Genomic DNA, 21,127 nt, shown 5'->3' with positions numbered 1-21,127 from the left:
CAAAGTTAGATTATGAAGGCTTAGCCTTGCCAATCTACACTGACTCGGGTGGCATTTCCTGCTGCATGGCTCAGCAACCAGGGTCTTGAAGACAGATGGTTAGACTCAGTGTAAAGATGATGATGATGGTGTTGACAACATTGATTCACTGTTAACTCCGTCAAGCACTGTGTAAAGCAGTTTCTATGAATTGCTTCATTTCTTACACACACAAAGAATGCTGTGTACATCCATTTGTTTACAAATGAGAATGCTGAGACTTCTTTTTTACACAGTTTTATTAAGGTATTTTTACATGCTATAAAATTCACCCATTGCATATGTAGAATTAAATGATTTTTTATACATTTATACAGTTGGCAATTATCACCACAAGGCAGTTTTAGACCATTTCCATAACTCTAAAAAATTCCCTTGAGCCTGTTTGCACTCAATCCTGCTTTAACCCCCAAACACAGGCAACCACTGATGCACTATCTGTCTCAATAAATTTGCCTTTTCTGGACATCTTATATAAACGGAATCAAAGAATATAGAGATTTGGTTTTTTGTGTGGCTTCTTTCACTTAGGATAATGATTTTGTGGTTCATTCATGCTGTAGTATGTACTGGTATTTTGTTCCTTTTTTATTGCTGAATAGCAATTATATGGCTACACCACATTTTGAAATTCACAGGCATTTTAATTGTTTCCAGTTTTGGACCATTATGAGTAATACTGCTGTGAACATTCACTTACAATTCTTTGTGTGAACATATATTTTTACTTCTCTTGTGTAGATTCCCAGGAGTGGAATTTGGAATTACAACGCTGTGTGATAAGGTTACGTAAGTTTTTAGGAAACTGTCAAAACGTTGTTCAAAGTAGATGTACCATTGTGTATCCCCACCAGAAAGGCATGTGTCAAATGTGCTTTCTGTGTCTATTGAGATGGTCACGTGGTTTCTGCTGTTGATTCTATTTATGTGGTTATTACATTGGTTGATATTCAGATGTAAAACCAACTTTGCATTCCTACGATAAATCCCACATGCTCATGGTACATAATCCTTTTTATATGCTGCTGAATTTGTTTTGTTAATATTTGTTAAGGAGTTTGCATGTATCTTTTTTTTTTTTGTGGTACGCGGGCCTCTCGCTGTTGTGGCCTCTCCCGCTGTGGAGCACAGGCTCTGGACGCGCAGGCTCAGCGGCCATGGCTCACAGGCCCAGCCGCTCTGCGGCATGTGGGATCCTCCTGAACTGGGGCACGAACCCGTGTCCCCTGCGTCGGCAGGCGGACTCTCAACCACTGCGCCACCAGGGAAGCCCAGAGTGCATCTAACTTTACAAGGGATGTTGGTCTGTCGTTTTCTTGTGATGTTTTTATATGGCTTTGGTATTAGGGTAATTCTGGCCCGAAAAAAAAATGAGAAGTGTTCCCTCTTCATCCATTTTCTCAGTTTATAAAAACTGATATTTCTTCTTTAAATATTTGATAGAATGCACTAATTAAGACATGAGAGAACATGGGCTTTTGTTTGTGGGAAGATTTTAAATTACTAATTAGATTTCTTGTTCTGGTCTCAAGATTTTCTATTTCTTCTTGAGTCCATTTTGGTAATTTGTAAACACAATTTTCTGCTCTAATCGTTATTATTTCCTTCCTTCTGATTACTTTGGATTTGGTTTGCTCTTTTCTAGTTTTTTAAAGGTGAAAGCTTAGGTTATTGGGATTGGAAACTCTTTTTTGGTGTCATAAGCATTTAGAGTTATAAATTTCCCTCTATGCATTGCTTTAGTTGCAGTCCATAATTTTCATCTGTTTTTTTTTTAGTTTTCATTCAACTCAGAACAACTTTTGATCCCCTTTTGGTTTCTTCTTTGACCCATGGGTTATTTAGAAGTGTATTTGTACCCAAATATTCGGCACAGATTCCCTTCTATTGTGGATCTCCAATTTAACTTTTTTGTGGTCAGAAAACAACGATTGCATGATTTTAGTTTTTAAAAAATGTACTGAGAATTATTGCAGAGCTCATCCTATAGTCTATTCTGAAGAATATTTCATTCTAAAAATGTGTATTCTGCAGTCCTTGAGTGAAATGTGCAATAATGTCAATTAAGTAACATTGGTTGATAATGTTGTTCAGTCTTTTATACCCTTGCTGATTTTCTGTTGAGTTACCTGTTATATCAATTATTGAAGTGGAGTGCTGAAATCCCCAACTATTACTTCTTTAATTGTCTATTTCTCCTTTCAATTCTGTTAGTTTCTGCTTCAAGCATTTGGGTTTCTGTTATAAGGTGCATATACATTTATAATTGTTATATCTTTCTAATGTATTGATCCTTTTAACATTATGAAATATCTCCCTTTGTTTCTAATAATATTAATATATGAAGGTTTATTTTGCTTTATATTAATATAACTACTCCAGATCCATTATTGTTACTGTTTCATGGTATATCTTTTTCCAGCCTTTACTTTAAAGCTATTTGTGTTTTTGCATCTAAGTTGCATCTCTTCTAGACAGCATATAGACATCACAAAATGCCAAAGAAAACTTGATTTATTTCTCCTTAATTAGCACCTTAAGTGTTTAAATTACGAAGCTAATAAAGACACCATCTACCCTAACCAAGCAATTGTAAGACTAGGTAATGAGATACAGAAATTTCAACACTGTATTCTTAGGAAAGTTTGCACACATTTTCTTTTAGGTAACTCTGAAATTTGGAATTAAATGTTTAACTCTTCTGGGAGACCAGAGATGGATGATTTTGAGTTTCTAGTCACTTTTTGTCTTCTTTCACTGTGGTTTTGATGACTTCAGATACCCTATTAGTTCTAAGGATACAAGGAAAACTTAAAAACATTTCACTATTTATACTAATATTCCTTCACTGAAATTGAAGGAGAATGCAACTTTTTCTTATTGCTCACAATATTATCAACCAGGTAAGCGACTGATGGCAATAGAGCAGGTCTTTCACTTTTATCCTTAACGATTTCATGACTCTTCATAACCTGCCAGTTATGACTCTCTGCTTCTTTACAGCCAACATCACACGTAGATACTTTGTCTTCTTGCTCCCAGTAACACATACTCTTCTCCCAAAGTCTGTGCTTTCAAAATACACGTAATAATATATTGTATTCTCTGTGAATCCAATTGCATCCAATTTCTATCAAGTTTTAGAAAATAACGCTGTTTCCATGTCACTTGGGTTATTATTTCCATGGGCTGACATACAACAGCAGGACACTGAGCTGACTATCATGTCCCAGGGCTGGGACTAGCACACTGAATAAATCCATTTTTCTCTGAACCTCAGGAGGGTGGGACTGAGAGCTGTCCAATGAGCTGAGTGTGAGGAGAAATATCTTGGAATGAGCAGAGGCAGACACATCTCTGTTGAGCTCCACCTTGTGCAAGCTGAAGATGTCAAGGTCATCACGTCTCCTACAGACCATTCTAGAATGTCTAAGAGGACCATCCTTCTGCAGTGTCATTGCTGAAATTGCTAGTGTCCAAGCAATGCATAATTATTATTATTTTTATTATTATTTTTTGTGGTGCGCGGGCCTCTCACCGCTGTGGCCTCTCCCGCTGCGGAGCACAGGCTCCGGATGCGCAGGCACAGCGGCCATGGCTCACGGGCCCAGCCGCTCCGCGGCACGTGGGATCTTCCCAGACCGGGGCACGAACCTGCGTCCCCAGCATCAGCAGGTGGACTCTCAACCACTGCGCCACCTGGGAAACCCAACACATAATTATTTGACTCCGACCATCCTAAATGTATGGACTGTTTTATTCTCATCATTTCCCTAGGTCTTTGAATTTATGTCTGAGACACCTTCATTCGTTTTTGCAATCTAGGCTGCCAAGTCTACCTACCACGCCTCATCAGGTGGATGAAAAGGAGCACAAAGCTCCTCTTGAAACTTCAAAATCATTTATTTGATTAACCCAACAATTACAGATTTAGGAGGGCTCCAATTTTGGAGATAGGGCAAGTACTTAATACTTAAAAGGTTACTACAATTTAAAGTTCCTGAAGACTGGAGATCTCTCCTGAATTAGAGGCTTGTCCCAGATAAGGTCTGTTTTCTTATGAACAGGCTAAAATGATTTTATGTCTGTCAACTAAGCTAACATGATTTTGTTTGTCGAACATTTATTATTTATCAATAACAAAAACGTTTTTATAACAATTTACATTTTTGAAAGCACTTGTCCATTAATAGGCTTTATTCTTATAATATTTCTGGAGGTAAGTGTTATTATACCCAAATTACAGCTGAGACCTATTCTGCACAGTTAATAAGGGGCAGAATCTTGATTGGAATTCAGTTCTTCTGATGCTGTATTAATATACTTCACACTATACAACAGAGGTTCTCTTCATTAAAAATTTAATTCCCTTGCTAGCCTTACTGCACTTGTATGGAACAAGGGTACATAATGGTTCAGTACATGTAAGAAAAAAAATTTAATAATTGAGTTCAAAAGCCATAAGGGATTAAGTAAATTTCAGTGCATCTATAAATTAAATCCTGTCCATTGAAAGGTACTGTGTTGAATATCATTATCATGAGACTATAACCATAATATACAAGCAGAAAAAATTTACAAAAGACTGTGTGTAAACAGAATGGATAGTCCAGAAAGAGACGCACACATATAGAGTAAACTGCCTTATGACAAAGATGCCAAATATTCAGGAGGAAAAGAATTTATTTTCCATAAATGGTTATGGAGCCACTGGGTATCTCTATGAGAAAAAAAAGAACTTTGTGTCAGTATTTCACATCATACTTAAAAATTAACATGAAATGGACCTTGAACCTAAGTATGAAAGAAAAAACTCACAAAATTTCTAGAAGAAAACAAAGAATATTTTCATACTTTAGGGTAGAAAATTATTTCTTAATTAGTACAAAAATTAATATACATCAAAGAAAAAATGAGAAATTGTATTGCATTAAATTTAAGGATTAATTTCTCAAAAGACACCAGGAAGAGAATGAAGAAAATAATCCAAGAATGAGAGGAGATAGTTATACAGTTGGTCCTGGGTATCCACAGGGGATCTGTATCAGGACCCTCCGCAGATATCAGAGTCGGCAGATGCTCAAGTCCGTTAAACAGCCAAAGAACAGTCAGCGCTCCATATCTCATGGATGTGGAGGGCCAACTCTAATACATCTATCCAACAAAAAAGCTTATACATAGTATATCTCAGAAATTCCTTCACGCTAATAAGGAAAAGACAAAGAAACCAATTTTTAAAATTGAACAAAAGATTTAAACAGGCACTATATAAAAGGGAATACCTAAGTGACACATTAGCAAAAATCAATAGAATCGTCAGTGTAATGCAAATTAAAATAACTATGCAATACCACTACATCCTCTTTAGAATAGCTAAACCCAAAAGACTGATAATACCACTTGTTGTCAAGAATGTGGAATAACTGGAACATTCATAGCTTGCTGAAGGAAAACTAAACTGGTGCAACAACTTTAGAAAACTGTTGCCATTACCTACTAAAGCAACATATACCTTTACCCTATGATCCAACGATCACACCCCTAGGCATACACCCAAGAGAAACAAGTGCATATATCTATCAAAAGACATATGCAAGCATATCCACAGAAGCCTTATTCATAATGGCCAGAAACCGGAAACAACCCAAATAATATCAATAGAAGAAGGGATAAGTAAATCGTGGTATAGAATAGAACAGTAGACAGGATTAAAATTTAACAAGTTAATGATGGATGAAATAATAAGCATAAATCTCATAGACATTTTGTTGAGGAGCCAGATGCCAAAAAAGGTTCATACGGTCTGATTCCATTTATATGAACAGCAGGAACAGGCATACTATTGATAGTGTTGATATGGATGTGGGTGACAGTTATATGTAACTACAAAGTCAGGCGTCGCTTCAGCTTCAATGTACCTCCTTATGGCCAGTGCCTCTTAATTTTTATTCTGCAAAAGTCTGACTTCGGCTACTAGCTAAGGTGTGCTGTTTTTCCTTCCCAACTGCTTTGATGGTAATTTTGAACAGAACTTTCCCATCTTCCTCCCTTCACTTCCTTTTTCACATCTACAGACAGGTAAGAGTCTAAAAGATTACACTGAATACTTTTGGTGTTGGCGTGACCATTGCCAGGCGGCTTCTTCATGAAAGCTCTTTCTGCAAAAGTCACCAGTAGCATCTTTAAACCTCCAGCACTCACAGCAAAGCACTTTTCAAACTTCTAAGACATTTCTTTTGAAATAATGATAACAGGATACATCTGGGCACACTGTTCCTGTATTAACATCTTAAAAGTGAGAGTTCTAGATAATGTCTTTTTCTTTTTCTTTTTAACATAATCCTTATTATGTTTGTAACGTTGCTTTGCAATAACTAAAAATAAGGGAAGAACATGTATTTTTGTTTGTGCTGAATAAACATTAGAGCTGGTTGGAGTCTACTTTTCTTCTTTTCTTGGCCACACTAATGCAATTAGTGTGGCCACTTGAGGTATGTCTCAAAAAAACACAGAGACACATGCATTTTTCTCTCCCGCTCTGTCTCTCTCTCTCACTCACACACACACACACGAAGGAAGTCAGAATACTCCATTTTGCCATGAAACATCTAGGTTTGGACAACTGGCACCCAACGGAAAGGCATCCCAAATGTGGCTTTAAAGCAACCATGAGACTGTTTTAGGCATAATATACACAGAACCAATCTGTTTGCTCTGAAATTTAAGGTTTAGAACTCACACAAAGCTTGAGGCACGGACATCAGTCCTAGTTTCTCAGTACCTCCAGTTTGTGGGAGAATCTAACCAGGATTTGTGATTGAAATAAAATGACATTTCCCTTAATAAAGGAAAGGGTATGTGACATAATTGGGATTCTGTAAAACATCCTGAGAAATCATGGATGGAAAGCACTATTGGGGAATAAATCACTAATTGCATTAGTGTTCTGCTCTGCTCAACTTAGCATATAACTTTAAACTATACCTGGCATCTAGGTCCATGACCGTAATTGACTTTCCTTGCATTTAAAAAATATTCACATGAATTATTTTTAACAATGCTTTTTTCAGATGTTCAAAGATAATCTTCATAATTCCCTTAGTTTATGAATAAAGACACAGAAATATTAATAAACTATGCTCAGCCCACTCCTTTGTTCTTGAGATGCAGGATCTCCTCTCAGAAGATGTAGAGAGAACTGAGCAGCCCAACAGAAGGTTGACAAGTACACAAGGTTAGGAGACACATCTCTACTCTTTATCACACTGTGGTCTGACTGTCTCGCCATTTTTCCCCAGCCATCCCCACCCAACTTCCAGGGACAAAATGCACATCTGGTCAGTATGGAAGGAGCATGAGCTGTGGGTTTTGGGTATAGTTTCATTTTACCCTTTATCACCAATGTCCGGCTTTCCACAGCACTAGCTGTAGTAATATTCTTCAGCAAACAATCAGAATTTTTTTCCTGGAGAAGGCTCATCACAGATATACCAGAGGGTCTTTGAACAATCTTGTAAATGAAAGGAGTAGTTCTTTTATCCAGGCTTCCAATAAGACTGACTATTTGGGCATAGATACAAATGAAAAAACCTAAGCAAAAATCAGCTGTCCTCCCATTAACAGCTCCTTCACAAGTTTTGAGTAAGAATTCAAAATGATGATGCCTTCTATGGCATTCATCCTCCTGGAGATGAGCCATAATCGTGTGCATTCCAAGTACTTTGGTATTCCCCGTTGAACTTGACTTTGAAGCACATTTTCCAACACATGTGAAATGTCCCCTGATTTAACCTCCTTAAGAAAAGTTGACCACCCACCTACTATCAGGGGTGGGGTCACAGTTTCTCGAGTCCCTGCCATTATAAGTTAGATTGAGGAATTCAGTTGCACTGAAAAGCATGAAGTAAAGAACTAAGATGGTCATTTTGCTCTCCCCTGACAGATACTGGCAGAGAGAAAATATAAACATAACAATGTCCTAAGGGCTCAGGTGATCTTTTCCCTCCACTGATACACACCTCAAAAAATAACAAAAATTGCTAGTAAGCCGGCCAAGACAGCCAAGAAGTTCCCTGAACTCCTGACGGGGAAAAATTGGTACTGACCTTGTCAAATTGAATAACCACTTCAAACAGGTTAACTCTAGTTTTTTTTCTAATAACGATAGCTTTCAGAATAGGCACATCTAGGATGTGTAAAAGATAAAGATGAGATGTCTGTTCTTACACTAATGATTAAAAATAAACCATAGAGAGTCTGGTTCACTACAGACGTCATTAGTTTCCATCAGGATATTTATTTTTTGCAAGTGGTACTTCTAAAAACAAAAATTTCAAAAGATTTTATACGTTGCCTACTACCCAACCTCTGTTTCTTTGGGAGGGAGTGGAAGACAGGAATCAAATCCACAGTGAACAGACAATTGTGTTTTCTAATCCTCTTGGTTCAAGACCGGTATGAATAAAATGTGAAGCTCCCCTGCCTTTGCATTCACCTCAGAAAAGATTTTAGCAAACACAAGACACCAAATAGTACTGGCATTAAAAAAATTGTTTAAAGCATTTCTATTTTCTTGCAGAGCAAACAGTCAGCCATCAGAGTTTGGTCATCAATTCATTGACAACTACTGTGATGTGATTGGGATTTTGGAGCACCATAAGAAAATCCTCCCCATTTCCTTTATCAGTGCTGCATTTTTTAATGGCATTTCTAAAAAACAGGCAAATAGGAGGATGAAGATAGCCCAGCAACGCCTTTTTACATTTACAGTTTTAGAGTAATTACGAGCGCTATTGCTGACGGCAGCAATATTTTCAGAACCCGTATCCCCACAAAGTTCCTCAAAGACTGGATGCGTAATTCGCATCCAAAGTTACTAAGTATCTGTTTGACTGCATTTAGTCTTCCCTTCAAAGAAACACAGAAAACAATTTGCTCTAAGGCACTGTACAGTCAAGAACAAACAGGTGAGATGCTTTCAAATCTTAAGGCTGTACACCAACAATTCAATACAAAGTGACGATGGTTACTTTCATCATCAGCTCCTTTTACTGTGTGTACCAAGTACATCGAAGCAGAGTCATACCTTAAAAATAAAGAGTGAGAAAGCAACAAACAGACAAACAGAAGGGGGAAGGAAAGGAGGGAAGGGAGGGAGAGAAAAGGGTAGACAAGAGATGGACTAGAACGGGAAAGGCAAGGAAGCAAAAAGTGTGTTTGAGCATCTCTTCCATAGATACTCAGACCATAGATGGAGACTTGATGACGTGAAGACTGATTGGCAGGGAGTGGATTATCTGTGTTTGAAAGAGGGGGATTTGATTCATACTCAGAGAAGTGGGTTTCTCACACAGAAGAGCATCCAGTATGCCCCAGCCCTACCTTTCCCAACACTCCAGAAGGTCTAATCTCTTCCTGGAGAGACAGCTGCTCCCAAGACGAAAAGACAGTTAGTAACGAATAAGGGGGCTGACCCAAGAGGCACAGTGACCTCCCCATTGGGGAGGTCAATGGGACACTCTCACAGCTCACAGCATGTTTCCTGCGCCAAGAGGTGTCCAAGGGGCCTGTGCCGACATGTGTCACTGCTTTCACACACGTGGCCCATGTCTTGCACTCGATGGCCATGACACCGTCTTGCCTGTACTTCCTGCTAGTTAACGAGAGAGCTTCCTCGATACGTTTAGCCCAAGGGAAGGTGATGGTATGACGCTTCTGTTATTGGATTGCATACCAAATTTTATATATATATATTGGACTGCATACCAAATATATAATTTTATCCATTTTATATAATTATATACATACAATATATACACACACATGCAAATATGCATGTATATATCTATTATATTTATACATCAGTTATATACATACAAATGTGTTTACATATATATAAATATAGATATATATAGAGAGAGAGACTATAATATATGACTGCATTATATATACTAGTAGAATTTAATTATATATATGAAATTAAATATATATATGTATTCCTGAGACTATACACCAGGTATTAAGCTTCTACATATCTGATGTGTGTCATGACAGTAATATACGGAGCCAAATACGTATGCATTCTGGGCTTCCCTGGTGGCGCAGTGGTTGAGAGTCCGCCTGCTGATGCAGGGGACACGGGTTCGTGCCCCGGTCCGGGAAGATCCCACATGCCGCGGAGCGGCTGGGCCCGTGAGCCATGGCCGCTGAGCCTGCGCGTCCAGAGCCCGTGCTCCGCAACGGGAGAGGCCACAACAGTGAGAGGCCCGCGTACCGCCAAAAAAAAAAAAAAAAAAAAGTATGCATTCATTCATTCCACAAAAATTTACTAAAGACTTTGTTATGAACAAAGAATCGGACCACATGCTGCTGGGGAAAGAGAGCCAAGGAGAATCTGGTTTCCATAGTCCAAATGAGTTCCAAGCTGCATAAAGGAAAAGACACATAGACAACTCATTGCATACCGAACAGTATGAAGCAAGTGCCCTAACAGAGAGAAAACCAGATGCTGAGAAGACCTGAAGGAAGGAGGGCTTATTATAATATGGTCTGAGGGTAGAAGGAGACGAGGAACTGTTGCTTGAAGGAGATGCCTTTTAGCTAATTTTAATAGCTGGAGAAGGTGTAAGAATTCTGCAAGCCATTAGAGGAATGTGAGCCAGGCCCGCCAGAAGGGAGGAATAACATGCTGAGGAATCACAGGGAGGTTCACCCACCTGAGAGGAGGGTGCAGCAAGGAAGCCATGCCAGGGACAGCAAGAGGGACAAGGTGGCCTATGATGTGGACACTGTGCAGAGTCTAGGTCAGAAGACGAGCAATTACTATACTAATTCAGTCTGAGATGATAATGGGGAAGACAGGGCATTTTAACTAAGTATTGAAAGATAAATATGACTTCTACAGTCAGAAGTGGGATGAAGGGGCTTCCCTGGTGGCGCAGTGCTTAAGAATCCACCTGCCAATGCAGTGGACATGGGTTAGATCCCTGGTCTGGGAAGATCCCACATGCTGCAGAGCAACTAAGCCCGTGCGCCACAACTACTGAGTCCGCGTGCCACAACTACTGAAGCCCCCGTGCCTAGAGCCCGTGCTCTGCAACAAGAGAAACCACCACAATGAGAAGCCCACACACCACAACAAAAAGTAGCCCCCGCTCGCTGCAACTAGAGAAAGCCCGCGCAGCAACAAAGATCCAACGCAGCCACAAACAAATAAATAAAAGAAGTGGGATGGAAAAGAACATTCCAGAAAAACAAGATGGCATTAGGAAAGAACTGGGGATAAGAACATATAATGTGGACTTAGGGAATGGTGAACGTACACTTAGGATAAAACACTTTTGTTCATTCCTGACACATGCTAGGAGTTCAATAAATACGTGTTGAATGAATAAATAAATGATTGATCACAGGGAACTGAGGGAGAAAGAGGTTTCAAAATATGGGCTGGAGTTGAACCTTGAATTCCAGACTAAAATGTTGGGACTTAATCCAGTCGCCAATGGGAGGCGCTCAAGGAATTTCAAAGGAAAGAGTGACAGGGTCAGTACTGTGAGTCCAGAACCGAGATAAACGATGGACTAGAGGGCGGGTAGCAGAAAGAACAGCCTGTCCCTGTATCGCAGACTCAAGATAACAGGGATTTAGGTAATGGTAGGAATTGAACGGATAGAGAGAGAATGAATTTAAGACACATCGGAAAGATGGAGCTATCTACCGCTATTACACAGCTTTCTCAGACGTACCCACTCACAACAGCACGGCTTTGCAGGCCAATATATACACCCCACAAGCCCTTCAGGCTTATTTTGGCCATGGTTTGGGTCTTTACATTTTGCTTCCCCTCCAGCATCATTCTTGTATTTCGGTCTTCTGCCCCATTAGTTCAATTGCCTGTTTCCACACAAGCATCCACATCGCTCTTGGACTTATAGGAAGTTCTACTTCCCTGATTTGCGATTCAGCGTTCATTCTTGTACCTTTTTTGTTCCTGGTTGTTTCAGGTATCCCTCACCCCAGCCTCAGCCTTTGGAGCAAACCCCTAACGGTGACCCACTTGTTCAGAACGTTAAAATAAAAGGTTCCTTAAAATAAAATGTCATCAGGATATCTAAATACTCCAACACATATACCATTGGACTTTCCAAATGGTCAATGTGGTTTCCAAGATGTGCTCAAAAACATTTTTTTTAAGGTCATTTGACATTTGGTACAAGGCATTGCACCAACAGCCAATAGGCCTATTACACTGGTTAATACTAAGAAAAGGCACTAGAAAAAAGGTGGTACCGAGATACTTTATTTTTTGTGTGTGTGCAATCAACTTCATTAAAGAAGAACAGAATCAAAAGATGATGGCTAATTCTTAATTATTTAGAAACAAATCATGCTATAGATAACTAGACATATGTTATAACAATCAGACATATGATACGACTTTTTAAAAGCTTTATTTAGCTTTGAGGTACAGCATATGTATGCTAATCCCATTTCTAAAAATTTTCAGGACAATCTCACTATCCTCATAAATGTGTTTGTAATTGTCAAGCCATGTATTCTAATTTTTTTCATTTGAAAAACATGAACACTGTTAGCAGATTTGCTTTGGGCGAAACTAAATTTAGATCCCACCCCCAGTGTCTGCCGGAGGGTGGAGAGCAGCTTACCCAAATCTAAGAATTCCACTATCTACGGGAAAACGCACCAGAAGCCTAACCCACATGCTCTTTGGGTCTACACTCTTAGGAACGTTCAGCTAGTCCCTGCTTGCTATAATGCTAAATGTTTTCTCAAATTGCTGTTGAATGTTTGCCCTAGTTCTTAGCAGCTGCTCTGATTCAAAAGGGCTCTATGTTCTCAGGACATTGAAATTACGACTTGAAAAGAAAAAAAAAAAAAGCCCGTTATTGCATTTTTCCTGGTTTGAAAAATCAAGTTGAAGACAGTGACCCTCTTCCAAAGAGCAAGAGCATTGCCTCACGGTTTGGGGTCCTTGAGCAACGTCCCTCAAGGCCTATACATGAAATGAGGACGATACGGAGACCCGAGCGTTCACATAATTGATCCACTTTCATCCGCGTAAAGGGATGAGAAAGTCTCAAATTATTAACAGTCCAGTGCTTTTACAGCTCCCACCTACCACACACTTACTGCCTTCAGATTTCTCCTAATTGAATTACTGAGAGCAGACCAAATGACCTTAGTTGTCCAAGCAGTATTTATCACATTTTAAATGAATTTCATTATTAAAAGAAAACATTCTCTTCATTCATTTTCCATCTTAGAGTAATTATATCCGTGGTATCCTAAGTTTTCTGTGACTTTTCTTTTCAAGAAACAACTATTAACTTTCCACAGAGTCAGTGACCTTGTTTGGATGACTCTGTCCCCTCAGGTGACCTTGAGGCAAAAATTACAGGAGCATCAATTGGCAAGTTCGTGAGCATTCAGCAAATCATGAAAAGGGTAAGAGCTCTTCATTTCCCAGCACTGGTATTCATCATGGAAAGACACATAAAAAGAAAGGGCAAATTCCAATGACACGTATCCAGTAAATTGGAGACTCTTGTCACAGTAAATGCCAATTCAGCAGTTTATAATCACAATGCATAACATGCTACATTACTTATTTTTTAACCCTCTAAATTGGGCATTTTATTACTGTTCCTCTGTGTCACCCTTTGTATCATTGAAAATCCTAAGCTTCTTCTGCTATGAGATCATCTTTCTGAGTCTGTTGAATTTCATCTTGGTTATCAGTAACAAGTCCTCTTCGCAATGGCATTCAATCAAGAATCACAGATTTTGAAGAAATCTGAAAGGTCACTTGGTTCCACGTAGACCATTGTACAAAATAAACTAGAAGGGAAGTAAACTGTAAAATTGTTTCTGAACTATTTGCAAATACAACAAACCACAGAACTTCTCTTAACAATTTGCCTGGCATTTCATCCCTTTTAAGCAGGTAAATGGAGTCCAAATTCTCTTGCCTGCATTGGAGTTAATTTCAAAACCAACAATCAAGGTGAATCATCATTCCCAGATATATTTATTTATGAGCTAAAGGAGAGTAGTTCAATACAGATTGCACTGGTGTCAACAGTGTCCACAGTAAGTGATGTTCTCTATTAGATGTGCTTGAATTTTTTCACATGGTAAGAATACTATAACCAAAGTGCAGTTAATAAGGTCAAACACATTTCTGGAGATTTCCACACATGTTCAGGTATTCTCACCTCAATATTACATTTCACCTAAGTGGAATATGTGAGGTGGAGCAGTAACATGGAACAAACACTGGACAAGAGGTATCACGGGTATGGAGTTAAGGTCCAGCTCTCTGACTCATGAATTCCATTAGACAGTCACCCAAACTCCCTGGGCCTTAGTTTCCTCATTCATGAAACTATTTCTGAAGTCATATGATTCTACAGGTCGATGTCAAATACCAGATTAACAGCAGGCTTTTGATGTTTTCTCCTAAACCAAAACAAAGCAACGCAAAAACAAAACAAAAAACAGAAAAGGCAACAAGAACACACCTGGCATTAGTTTATACCTAGGTGGTGTTGAATTTCCATCTTTGCAGTATTACTCCCCCAAGCACAGTGAAGAGTATTTAGTATTTAGCAGCGGAGTTATTAACCTATGTTCAGATGTGTCACGATGACGCTTGAATCCTCTTAAACAATATATTTCTTTAAAAAAAAAGTCTCAGGTTTCTGAATCTCTTCACAGTTTATCTCCAGTGACTGAAGCACATATATTAGAATTGAACAGTTAGTATTTCTGGTAGAGGACTGATCCAGGTTATAAGGCAGAATCTATCCTCTACCTAAAACAGAATCTTCTTTGAGATCATCCTTCAAATGATGGCCATTTATGGAAGTATGTCATCTCTGCAGAAAGAGCCACAGAGGAAAACCAATGCCAGAGATTTCTTTTCTGAAGCATGTTTTGTCTATCTGCTATATCAACAAGCAAACAAGGTGTCTGAAAATTTTGTTTTCTTGAGTAAGATGCTCCTATGACATTACTGATCCTAAGGTACAGCCATGCTATTGATTTTAGTATCCTATTTAGAGTATGCTATACACCTGTTACAAAGCCAGTCCTCACAACATCCCACCAAGAATGTCAATCAGCTTTCCATGCTGCTTCTGCTCTTTGCCCACCACCCCCCTGAGGCAGTGCCCTAAATCATCCCACATAAGCCCTGGCAGATCTCCAGGCCCACGGGCAATGGTGGACTCCAAACTAGAGCCACTAAAATGATTAACGTCTCCTGCCCATATGATGCTATTTCAGGCATCTCAAGGCCTTCCCTGCCTTAAAATCAAAATTCCACTTTTCTCACTGATGCTTCAAATTCCTTTAAAAGAATAAAGAGATGCTTTGACTCAGTACATCAAAGGAAGAGGAAACATCTGACCTGAAATCCATATAATTGATTAATCTGACAAAATTGATTAATATAAAATCCTTTTCTGAGGACAGACATTGATGAGGAGCCTTACTGTAAGGCAGGTGAAATGGGAAAAGTGCAGCAAAAAGAGACGGAAGACACCAAATACTTTGCTTACTTTTTGCTTCATAATCATTTGTAACATAATAATAATGATATTCATCCCATGAGGTTGTTGAGCTAATAATTGATAACAATAAACACCATGTATCGAGTCTTTCAATAGTGAGAGGTAGCATCAGTGAAAATGCTGGTAAGGACATCGAAAAAGCCTCTCCTCTTTATGAAATCAATGAGAACATTGCCAAAAATTGTCAAAGTTGACATTTTTATAACTCCGAAAACTAGCCAAACTCTTGCAGCAATTCATAGAGCATTTTTTTTAAAAAAGGATAAATTTCATTAAGAAGAGCAAGCTTCACGGTGTTTTAACTTGCCCTATTCCCAACCCCCACCCCCCAGATCTGCAGTACCCTTGAAAGCCAAGAGCCACAATCACAGCTAAAGCCAGCAGTCTGGCAGCCTTTGGAAGGGGCAGAATGGGGTTGGAGCATCTTCAAAGCCCCATTCCTAGAGAATCGGCCATTGTTTGACCCGGAAGGATCCCACTTGCAAGACTGTCTTTAAATGAGCTGACTTGAAGCTCACCCTATGCAAAAAAGCCTTTTCCCAGGGGTGTTGGAAATAAATCGGGGGCAATTGTTTAGCACTGCAACTCCCTGAAGCAGTGGGTAACAGTTAATACAATAGGCTAAACAAAAGCTTAAAAGGAAAAGATGGGGAATGAGATGGCCATAGGAGGCTTTGAAAATCCCTAGTATATTCCCGGTAATCTAGAAGCCCGTGCGTGTGTGTCCGGCTGTGCATCCGGCCAGGACTGTGTGCGTGCTCAGGTGGGCCTAAAACACATTAACCTCTTGCTAAACCTGAGGTTCTATGCAAGCAGAAAACGAAGGCTAAGAAGCAACAGCCCAGCTGAGTGCTGAAGGTATTCTCCAGTTACACACACAGAGCCCTTGGCAAAGACTGGGGGACTTATTAATTACAGGCTTTTAAGGAAGTCTTTGTTGAATAATTAGCTGACCGTTAAGATAATTGAGCAGACTTCAGTGGCCACACACAAAAAAGAATACAGAATTTACAGAATTTGTTCAGAAAAGTCACTAAACAAACATCAAATAGCAACAGCAACAAACCCTGTGGAGGATGGAGAATCTGATTTCCAGAGTTGCCGTATTATATTAACTAAAATGTTTAGTTTTCAACAAAAAGTAGGAGACATACAAAGAAACAAGGAAAGATGGACCGTACACACAATCAATAGAAAAACTGTTCCCGAGGCAGGCCAAACACTGGCACTTACAATAATGAATTTAAATGAGCTATTCTAAATATGGTCAAGGACGGCCCGGAGCCAACATCGGCACCCGGGGGGTCCCAGCGTCCCGCCCCCGCCCCTGGCCGCGACACAGTTTCCACAAACAGACACACACGGAGACCGCGCGGGGGCGAGGCGCCACGGCTTCCCCGCCGGGTCCCCCGGAGGCCGGTCCCCCTCAAGCTGAGCGCGCGAATGGGCGCCCGCTGCGCTTTCCCTCCCGAAAGCGGGCTGCAGGGACCCAAGCGTGGACCCTGAGACAGGAACACGCGCACCACGCCGCCACGGGGGACAAGATTCCGTGCATTTCTGGAATCACCGGGACGCCTGTGTAAATTTCCGTTTGACCTGACATTTTCCAAAGGTCACTCAAGATCAGGGGACAAAATGCCTAGTCTCCAAGGGTCCAGCCAGCCTACCCACTGAAATTAGGGGACAGGATGCCTCCGTTCCAAGGGTCCTGCCAGCCCAACCACTGAAAAAAAAAAAATAAAACCAACTAACTAACTAACTAACTAACTAAGGTCAAGGAACTAAAGAAGTTATAAAAAGGAACCAAATAGAAATTCTGGTGATTAAAAGTACAATAAGTGGGGCTTCCCTGGTGGCGCAGTGGTTGAGAGTCCGCCTGCTGATGCGGGGGACGCGGGTTCGTGCCCGGTTCCGGGAAGATCCCACATGCCGCGGAGCGGCTGCGCCCGTGAGCCGTGGCCGCTGAGCCTGCGCCTCCGGAGCCTGTGCTCCGCAACGGGAGAGGCCACAACAGTGAGAGGCCCGCGTACCGCAAAAAAAAAAAAAAAAAGTACAATAAGTGAAATGAAAAATTCACTACAAGAGTTCAACAGCAGATTTGAGCAGGCAGAATTAAAAATGAGTGAACTTGAAGATAGACCAATTGAGATTATCTAGTCTAGGGAACAGAAGGGAAAAAGACTAAAGGAAAATAAACATAGCCTAAGAGCATCAAGCAGACTAATATGTTTATAATGGGAGTCCCAGAGGGAGAGAAGAGGCCAGGAGAAAAGGGCAGAAAGAGAATTTGAAGAATTCACGGCTGAAACTTCCCAAATTTAAGGAAAACTATCAACCTACATATCTACTAAGCCAACTAAAGTCCAAGTAAGATAAACTCAAAAAGATCCACAGCTGGACACTTCATAATCAAACAGCTGAAGCCCAGAGAGAAGTGGCTCATCATATACAAGAAATCCTCCAGAAGACTAACCAACAAGCTGATTTCTCATCAGGAGCCACGGAGGCCAGAATGCAGTGATATGACATAATCAAAATGTTGGAAGAAAAAGAATGTCAACTAAGAATTCTAAATCCAGCAAAACTATCCTTCAAAACTAAAGTAGAGGGGCTTCCCTGGTGGTGCAGTGGTTAAGAATCCGCCTGCCAATGCAAGGGACACGGGTTCGAGCCCTGGTCCGGGAAGATCCCACATGCCGCGGAGCAACTAAGCCCATGCGCCACAACTACTGAGCCTGAGCTCTGGAGCCTTCAAGCCACAGCTACTGAAGCCCGCGTGCCTAGAGCCCATGCTCTGCAACACAAGAAGCCACCGCAATAAGCCCACACACAGCAACGAAGACCCAACGTAGCCATAAATAAATAAATTATATATAAAAAAAAAACTAAAGTAGAAATTAAGATATTCACAGATGAAAACTGTGAAGAATTTTTTGCTTGCTGAGAGCATTTATTTGCTTGCTTTTCTGCCCTACAAGAAATACTACAGGAAGCCCTTCAGGCTGAAATAAAAAGATGCTAGATAGTAACTCGAATCCACATAAAGACATAAAAAAGCACTAGTAAAGGTACCTATATAGGTAAATACAAAAGATGGTATAAACTTTTGGGTTTTTGGCTTGTAACTCATTTTTCCTCCTATTTTATTTAAAAGACAACTGTGTAAAGTAATACTTGTAAATATGTGTTGATGGGCACACAATGGATAAGGATATCATTTCTATAAAAATAATAGCACAAGTCAGGGTGAAGAAATGGACTATAGGAAAAAATATTTGTATACTATGGATATTATATTGGTATAAATCCAAAGTAGATTATTATATATTAAAGTGTTAATTATAATCCCCAGGGCAATCACTAAGACAATCACTCAAATAAAATATAATAAGAGAAATAACAAAGGAATTAAAATAATACACTAGAAAATATCTGTGTAATACAAAAGAAGGTTGTAATGAGAAAAACATTAAAGACATTAGACATATAGAAAACAAATAGCAAAATGACAGATGTAAATCATACCTTATCAGTAATTTTATTTAACGTAAGTGAATTGAACATTCCAATTAAGAGAAAGAGACTGGCAGAATAGATAAGAAAAAAAAAGATCCCATTATATGCTGTCTGCAAAAGACATACTTTTAAAGACACAAATAGATTGGAAGTATAAAAGATATATCATGCAAACAGTAAAAGAGAACTTCAGTGGTTATACTAACATTAGACAAAATAGACCTTAAAACAAAAATTGTTACTAGAAACAAATAAGAACATTTTATAATGATAAAAGGGTAAATCCATCAAAAAGATATGGTCATTATAAACATATATGTTAGGCATAAACATATACCTAACAACAGAGTCCCAAAATACATGTACCAAAAACTGGCAGAATTGAAGAGAGAAATAGACAATTTAATAATAGGTGGAAATTTCAATAACTCATTTTCAATAATGGATAAAACAACTGGTAGACGATCTCAAGAAAATGCAAATCTTGAACAACACTATAAACCTATAGACCTAACAGACATTTTTTAAACACTCTACTCAACACCAGAAGAATACAAATTCTTCTCAAGCGCACATGGAACATTCTCCAGGATATGCCATATGTTAGGCCAAAAAACAAGCCTCAATAATTTTACATGTATATTACTAAAATGTAATGAATTAAAAATCAATGGCCAGGGAATCTTTTAAGTGATTTACAAGCATTATTTTATTTAATTCTCAAAAGTATCCTATGACATATGATATGATTAGGTATAAGAAGTATGGTTAGGTATGGTGAATATCCACTTACTGCAGATGAAGAAACTATAGTAAAGAGGGTTATATACCTTGCCTAAGATTGCACAGTTAATAGGAAACAAAGGTAGGAGCTACAATTAATGTTCTTCTCATGTTTGAGGTCTCAGGGTAAACGTTTCCACCCAATCTGTATAAGGTCCCTTCTATAATTCACTCTGACAGCATCCTATTCTCTTTCTTCATAAAACTTTTCACAATGTGAAATTATAATTCTGGGTCTGAAGACAGACAAGTGGATAATATAAGTAGTGTGAGCAACCTGTTCTTGTTTGCCTGAGACTTTCCTGGGGTTGACACTGATAGTCCCAAGCACTGGAATTCTCTTAGTCCTGAGAAAATCCGGGTGGTTGGTCACACTAAGAAATAAATAAGCTACAAGTGTTAGCTCACTGATGCCACACAACTAGGTGTTCCCTTCGTAAGTCATAAGAGCTATCACCCAGGAGATAAGTGTGCTGCAGCCAACCTTCTTTCCCCCAACAGCCCTAAGTGTCTTATAAACCACAGGAGGGTCTCTGTTTACCCACTACAAGGCACCCTTCTCAGTCACCACGGAAACACCATACAGAAACTAAACAAAGATGAGATTTTTAACCCAGCCTTTGAAAAAAAAAAAAGAGGCTCTCCAAGAAAGCACTACCATTTTGGAAGGAAGGGAGATTGCATTATTGTTTCTTTACTTGTTTATTCTGCTTCTTTCCGGAAGCTATTTACTCCATAAGAGCAGGGGACTCACATTTTCACTCACCATCAAACATTCAGCATCTAGCAAATGCCTGACATCTGGTGCATATTCAATAAATATTTGAGCCAGTGATCATGTAACTTCTAAGTCTTACTCTTAATCACCATCTATTACCTGCCTTGATTTAATACTTTAATTTTCCTGCCTTAATAGAAATACAAACTAACAGTATGAACTATTCACAACATCGCAGGCATGATGTTATCCTAGTAAATTGACAGAATAAGCTTTTGAGGTAATTATCCCCATTTTCCAGATGAAGGAACTGAGGATAAGAGAGATGAAAGAACTTGTCCAAGACCTCAAAGTTTATCTGTATTTGTTCCACAAATGGGTGCTATAACTTCTCAATTCTATCATCCTTCTGGCAAGAAATATTTCTGTACCCACACAATGGAAAACACAGAATATCAGGTGTTTGATATATGCTGCT

At 39.3% G+C, this 21,127-nt stretch overlaps 1 protein-coding gene and 1 pseudogene across 1 annotated transcript in view; both read right to left on the bottom strand.

Moving 5' to 3' along the window:
* Positions 1-21,127, bottom strand: part of HS6ST3 (heparan sulfate 6-O-sulfotransferase 3) — a 661,842-nt gene that overhangs the window by 155,070 nt on the left and 485,645 nt on the right. The window lies entirely within an intron of this gene.
* On the bottom strand, positions 276-3,728 carry LOC141276989 (ubiquitin-conjugating enzyme E2 variant 3 pseudogene; annotated as a pseudogene).

This window comes from Tursiops truncatus, chromosome 18, assembly GCF_011762595.2.
Source record: "Tursiops truncatus isolate mTurTru1 chromosome 18, mTurTru1.mat.Y, whole genome shotgun sequence".
Lineage (NCBI taxonomy): Eukaryota > Metazoa > Chordata > Mammalia > Artiodactyla > Delphinidae > Tursiops > Tursiops truncatus.
Note: the sequence above shows the minus strand (reverse complement) of the source record. Positions and strands in the feature narration are given on the sequence as shown.